The sequence below is a fragment of the Styela clava genome, chromosome 7 (assembly GCF_964204865.1).
Source record: "Styela clava chromosome 7, kaStyClav1.hap1.2, whole genome shotgun sequence".
NCBI lineage: Eukaryota > Metazoa > Chordata > Ascidiacea > Stolidobranchia > Styelidae > Styela > Styela clava.
Window position 1 is genome coordinate 23,101,577 of NC_135256.1, and position 8,005 is coordinate 23,109,581.

Consider the following 8,005-nt stretch of genomic DNA (forward strand, 5'->3'; position numbering starts at 1 on the left):
TACTCACGTTCGATTCGAGAATAATTTTAGTATTACTAAAAATGAAAAAATACCACTCTAAAATAACATAAACTGCCAACTATAAATAAATTGGAGTCGTATTTTTGCGATATTGGGATTTGTTGAACTTGATTAGTTCTTTCGCACTCGAGATTATTTTTAAGCAAGATATCACCGTTTGAAAAATCACAAGGTCTTGGCAAAATACGAACGATTGAAATTTATTTTAAGTGCATGCGGCACTGTCGGTAGTTTCAGAATGGAAAAATGGTACATCGCGCGCATAATTAATTGACCGTGTTTCAATTTTGCAGTTACTGCGATGAATAACCGAAGAAAACCTAACATAACACCAAATTTTGTGATTTACAATGTCTCTAAAAGTGTTTTTATTCTGACGTGAGTCTGCTGAAACAAAACTTATAGTGTTATCTCCCATTTTAAGTTTTAGTTCTAATATTTTAGAATGCCGCTTTTTAATCAAGAGATTTGAATTGGGAATTTACCTCTTTATTAACTATTATTTTGAGCATTTCGTCGCCGATGATTATAATATGGTAACATGTTTTTCACATTGAACTCATAATTCCCCACGAGAACGAAAAAGCTATTATTGTCGTCATTGTGGAACAATACATGTATATGCCGAAAGAAATTTTTGATGTAGGGAGAATAAACACCGGTGTAAAGATGTTTTAGGTTTGAAAACACACTATGCTGACGAAAACAATCGGCGATTGTAACAAAATGCAATCGCGCACGTTATTAGCGGCCTTTTTCTCCCAAAAATGTCAAGAGGGGAAAAGATTCGACCCCTAATTTATTAATATGTTTGTCATCTGTCAAGTTTACAGCTTTAGTATATACAATTTATCTTTGAAATTTAAATTTATTTATGACTTGTATTAACCCTATTAAAAAGGTTTGGTATTTAAATTGAGTAAAGTAAGTTTAACTTACTCAGGAATATTAATCGGAAAGTAACAATTTTAACTTTTATTTTGGGGCTCCGTGAATAATAATCAACCTTTTCAAGGGCTCCGCAACACCAAAAGTTTGAGAACCCCTGGGCTAGACCACTTCATTGCCCAAACTAGAGCCTATTATTGCCAAATGATAGTCCAGATTGCAATAAGTATTTGAATCTATCAGTAACTTTATAAGTATGAGTAATTATAATTAATTATGGTAGAAAGACAGGGTATAGGAATATGTTGGTTGCTAAGGTTATAAGGGTTTTTTTTCATTCTTAGATAGTGACTTCTGCAAGGATAAAGGAATTAGGAATAAAGGAATTAGTATTGTTATTTCACAGGATCATATCTTCATTTAATTATTGTGGCGTAATAGATGTCAATTCAAGTTTATCGTGGATGAGACATCAGCCTGCGAATTTTGTTGTTGTAGACACCATTTATATTCAATAAACTAGCCATTGTATTAATCATCACAGAACGACCTGAAAAACAGAAAATAAATCTGCGAGTAGGATATTCAAGGGTTACATATTTGGAAACAGCACTACCCTACACTTTTGTTTAGAATTAATTATTATTTCGAGTAGATATTGATTATTAGTTATCTATCTATAAAACGCTAGTTCAAAGACCAGAGTTGAAATATGGTTGGGACACAGGGTGAATTCCTCGCAAACCATGCAGAAACTCTCAAACCACACTGACCATTCGTATGTTGGCCTTCACATTAACTTCACAGCAGAACCTCAACCTAGGATAAAATTTTGTATACACACAAAACAAATCATAGAATACCACAACAAATTAAAATGAAGGGGAGAATCCAATATATCTCCACTGGTCGCCTAATTACAATAATAGGTACAGGAGCTAAACTATACGGTCTACAACCCTCATAAGGTATCACACCACCCATATAGAAACAAAGACCATGCATGTGTAATGTCAAAAATCCAACGTTAAGCAAAAAGGGAACATGCACATGCAGATGTCAGAGTGTAAACAGCCATTTGAAAAAATAAATAAATAAAATAATTTGCTGTGCATGCTACAGAACCCGACACACCAACATTAGATGTAGAACAGGTGGAGAGAGATTAACTGCCGGCTCAACAACAATCAGCAGCTGCAGGGGCAATAGCAATATTGTAGCTGTTTAATATTTTCATGAAAATAAGTATGTGCAAGTGAAGAGTGTCCCAACTTTCTATCATGGTCATTCATGAAGGTTCAATATTTTTTGTGTCCGAGCTATCAAAACGTTGTAGCTAATTACATACGAAAGAGTATATATATCAGTGTGGTTATGGAAAAATACCTTTTAATATTTGGATACCAAGTACGACTTAACTTGTTTCTGGAATGATTATTTGGATTTTAATGACTTCAAATTCAAGGGGAGAGAGTTCCATAGCTTAGGTCCATTATAGCATAGGGCATGCTGGCTCACAGATTTACTCATAAACGGTATAAATAAATTGGAATTACTTCTTCGATTGGAGGTGGTTTTGGTTAGAATGTCGTCAAAGCAGTTTGACAATGAGTTGTCATGAAAATCATAAACTAATGATAATACTTCAAATTTCATTATGTCTTCAACCTTGAGTATATTTAGCGATTTATAGAAATGATTTACGCTTTCACGTTTACTTTTCCTAAAGACAATTCTTAAAAAATTATTACAAATGCTTTGCAATTTCGAGACAAGTGTTTTATTACCATGGAGCCAGACTGAGCTACAATATCGGATATGACTTAGTAGTAGAGATTGAAACATTGCTAGTAAAGCTGATTGATTAACGCACTGGGATACTTTGGCAGCAACTGCCAAGTTCCTTTTTGTTTTACCAATAACATGCGACATTTGTGATTTCCATGACAGATTTTCATCAAAGATAACTCCTAGAAATTTTATTTCTTTCACTCTTTCAATTTCATTGTCATTGAGCAGTAGTGGTTTTGAACAACTCACACTTTTATGCTTGCTTGGGTGGAATAATACAAATTTAGTTTTGTTAGCATTAAGAGATAATTTGTTAAACAACATCCAGCTATGAATGTTGGTTAGTTCTTGGTTTGCAACTGTGAGTAGATCTTCAAGGTTTTTCCCATGAAGAATCAAGTCAGTGTCATCAGCAAACATGATCGACTCAGAGGATTTCAGACACCTGGACATGTCATTAATGTAAGCTAGAAAAAATAATGGGCCAAGTAAAGATCCTTGTGGAACTCCGTGCTTCATGACACAAATATTTGTAGAGAATGAGTTGTCATATTGCACAATTTGTTTCCTGTCTTGCAGGTAGCTCCTGATCCAATTGAATGGAACGCCTCTAATTCCATAGTGATAGAGCTTACTTAAAAGGATGGAATGGTCAATGGTGTCGAAAGCTTTTGAAATATCAAGAAATATTCCAATTGCATGTTGTTTGCTTTCAAAGGCCTTGGTCAGTTTGTGTACCAAAACATTAGCAGCCATAGCAGTGGAGTGATGCTTGCGGAAACCAAATTGATGAGAGTGGAAAACATTGTTAGTTTCAAAGAAGTTTGACATTCTACTATACATTATTTTCTCAAGAATCTTAGAAAATGATGGTAAAAGACTAATAGGTCTATAATTTCCAAGATCTGAAACACTACCCTTTTTAAATAGAGGAAGAACTTTAGATGTCTTGAAGCTTTCAATGAATAATCCACTAGATAGTGAAAGATTAAATATACATGTCAGGATGTCAATGATATGTTCTGGAACGTGTTTCAATACTTTGAATGGAATACCATCAATACCAAAACTTGACTTGGGCTTCATTTCGCGTATAATATTTTTTATTTCTAATGATGTAGTTGGCCTTAAAAACATGGATGAGGATTCTTGCTTCCCAAGATATGAAATGTAATTTTTGTCACAGCCAGCTGGTTGTGGCATACAGTCGAGCAGGGTTTGTGCCACTTGGGAAAAGTGTTCATTAAATTTATTTGCAATTTGTGTATTACTGCAATCGAGTCCAATCAAAGGACAAGAACCTGTTTTATTTTTACCAATAAGTTCATTAATTGTTTTCCACACTGCCTTGATGTTACCTTTGTGAGAGGCAAATTTAGATTTGTAATAATTTGATTTCTTTTTGTAGAGCAATCGAGTATAAAGGTTCCTGCATTCATTGAACTGTAATTTGTGCTTGTCATTTATGTTTTTATTGTTTATTAATTTCTTATAAAGTTTTTGTTTGACTTTGTTTAGTTTACGTAACTCAGTATCATACCAAGGTTTGTTTGAACTGTTTGTTTGTTTTTTGTAAGGAAAAGATTGAGAGTAAGCAGTAGAGAATTTTTCAAAAAAATTTTCAAAGCAAGTGTTGGGATCCTGGATGCTGCTGAAGTCATCAATATCAATAGAATTCAGTTCGTTCATAAAAGTATTCAAGTTGGACGAAGTAAACTGGCGGTAAAGCGTTTCAATTCTGTTCTGAATTTGCTTTTCTAGAAGAGAGCATTGTACAATTGGCAGATGATCAGAAACACATTCTGCTAAAACAGCACTATTAACTTTTTTATCATATACGTTTGTCCAAATGTGGTCTATACAGGTAGCAGAACTTGAAGTTATCCTGGTGGGGCAGTTTATCAGAGAATAATAGGCCATGTTGTGCATAATATCAACAAATAGGCTGGTATTCATACTGGACTCATCAATAAGATTATAGTTGAAGTCACCCATTACATAATTATAATTCAACTTGTTCATCTTTGAGAGAACTTGGGACAAGAGATTCCGAAAGTTAGCATTGTTCAATTCATCAGTTAGTGGTGATCTATAAATAGTACCGCAGGTTATTGTTTTATTTTCCAATAATATGTCAATAAATATAGATTCGAAAACCTTTTCACACATTATAGTAATATCCTTGCGGACAATGTATTTCAAATCATTTCGAATGTAGAGACCAACACCACCACCTCGGTGATGAGATCTACTGTTAGTGATAAGAACATAGCCATCCAATATATTGAAATGGCCATTTGTACCAGATACAATCCATGTTTCATTTACAGCAATTACATGAGGCTTACAATTCAGTGAATTCACTAGTGCTTCGAATTTTGTGTAGTTTTTGAAAGAGGCTAAAGATCTGATATTGAGTGAAAGAGTCATGAAACCACTTAGTTTAAAACTATCATTGAATTTGAGGTCATTGACATCACTAGAGCAAATATACTGATTTGAGCTGTTGTACATGAAAACACTGTTTATGTTGTTGAATTCATCATTGTCAGTATTGGCTGACTCCAGAAACATTTGGTTTAGGTATTCAGGATCAAGTATTTTAGTAAGTGCCTGGGCTTCAGCTTTTTCTGAATGAAGGGAAGTACATGATTCTAATAATTCAGAATCAGAGAGAGAAGAGAATGGTATGCAATCTTTTTCACAAAAGAAACAGCACCAAGGCATATCATCAGCTTCAGATTGCAGGTTTTCATACTGCTGGTTAGAGATATTGGTGCATTTTAAATGTATCCAATGTGAGCAAATGTTGCAAAAAATAGCTTTCTGATTAGTTCGGACTGATTTGTGGCAATTTCTATAGGGATATTTTAAATTATGTTTCATGGTGGTGGCAAAGTAATGAAATAAAAAAGTATAGTGAAGTAAGACAAAATCTAAAATACAAAGCTTGAATACAAAGTTTCCAGGTGCAGAACTTATGGTTAAATAAGTACTAGCCTAATTAGCATAAGGAAAATAAGGGTGAAAATAAATTGAGTTAAATTATATTATCAACCCTGTGCTAAAGGCCACCACTATACCAATGAGACCAAGTTGCAAACAGTGTGCCTATTTGCTAGGTCCCATTGGGCGAGCAGCAGCCCTGGAGTACAGGGGACGAGAGAGAGCGTTCACCCACCGAAGGAGTAATTAGTTAAATATAGTCAAATTTAATGTTGAACATGCAATGAGTGAACCCAAGGCAATAATGTAGTGAGGTTTGAAACGTGGTACAGTATTAAATGGAGTCGCACGTGCTTCATCACCACATATGCTTGACACTTCGAAAAAAGAAGAAATGAGAATTATCACCAATAAAATGTGATAAAAAATATACAGGTACTAATTACCCTAAGACCAGGTGAATATCCAATGATTTCACTTCAGTCTAATAGTTTTATTTGAGAATAACAAATTGGTACTGGTAGTCACTCTGGGAAATATGGAAAGCATAGACATGCATATATATCACATATTTTGGTTTCTATAACAAAAATATGTTAATTAAAACTAAAGGAAGAAATATAGAATCAAATTCATACACTTTTTCCGACACCATTTTGCTCTTTTTTTGAACACTCTACTGAAAAACCGGGTGTGTCCTGGTTTGCTGTCAATAATCCGTTCGAACCAAGGCGATAGATGAAAATGCGCGCTTATATGCCTTGGATAACTTCGACAGCGAAGTAGTCTACGTTTGTAAAGCGATTCCTTAAGATATTGTCAGATATCAGTGGCTACTTTTATATGGCCTTATTTGGAGCAAAAGGCACAAGTGAGCGTCGTATTATGTCATTATACAAAAAAAATTGCCCCGCCGGCAATTTTGGACTGACTACGCTTTTGGGCAATTGCGAAATGCAAGGCATTGATTGTCTGCCCATTCACTTTGTGAGTTTTAACCTGTTGATGCATAAACCAAACTTGGTTAGGGGTCGTACGCCCATTTAAGCCCTGAACGGCCCTCACGACGACGAACATCATAACGGAAGAGTTCGAGAGCCCGTATTAGGCTACTTACCTTCTTAAATTTTGAATTGATTGAAAAGCTCGCACGTTCCGTAAGTTGACAGTATAATTTATCTATCGTCGTTATCTCTCATCAAGACCAAACAGAGAAATCGTGTGGAAGTCAACGATCTACCTCGCCTTGCAGAAACTTCATTAAGACCGCCTTTAAAACATGTCAATAGATATCAAAACACAGCGGCAAATTTCTCAATAATTTGTCAAAGTTGCATGAATTACATGTCTTCTTTTGAATTGGATACACTTGTCGGAATTACCTTTGTTCAAGTATGTTTTGTGTTTTTTTTTACTTTCTGGGTTGATTTTGAAGGTTCGTCGGTCCGCAAAATTAGTTTTGAAATCTTAACCGTCCGCAAACTAAAAAGATGGAAAACCACTTCAACTGCATTGTTAGTTGAATTTAAAAAAGTGTTGTCCCGAACTACAAGATGAAATATAGTAAAACGTTAAAGAAAAACTGATGATGGTTAACAATGTTAAATCCGTAATGAACATACATAAACTGAAATTGTGCTAATGTCCATTCGAAGGTATCTCAACAGAGGGTGTAAAAAGGGCGCGGCTTTCCTCTCCCCCGGGATAAATATGTATATCCTATCCTAATGTAAGGGCTTTCCTGCGAATAACACCCCTCGTTGTCCGTCCGTCGTTTGGATGATTAATATATTTTTTAAATGGAATAATGGCCATTGATTGGTCTTTGCATGTAACATTGGTGATTTTTGCGATATCATCCAGGATCTTCATGGCGAACGTACCTTCATGGTCATGTAAGGAGTTAGTTTCAAATAAACCGAACTAAACTAGGCCACTGTACGAGTATGGCCTAATTCTCGGCGTGTGATCATTTCTAATTTTCTTGCAACAACCTCGTAAATTCACATCTAAGTATGAATATTTGCTCTCATTGATGCTTGAATATCAGCGTACAGTTTTAATGCATCGAGGCTCTCACTTAAACTAACGTTCGCATCCACACCAAAGCCGCATGGGCAAACATTGATATCGTAGTTCAAGTTTATGAGGATATACCTGGTTGTCACCCTACACACACATACTTGTAAATACAATCAACTCAGAAATCCAAAGTGCGAATTGACCGTTGCTGCGGGTGAAGTCTTTATCAAGCATTGTGGCCAGACCCCGTGCTATATTTAACCTTCACACTGATCTAGGACAATTATTGCCATTATCACTTTTGGTGTATAATATTCAAATGTCTGAATAACAGTAA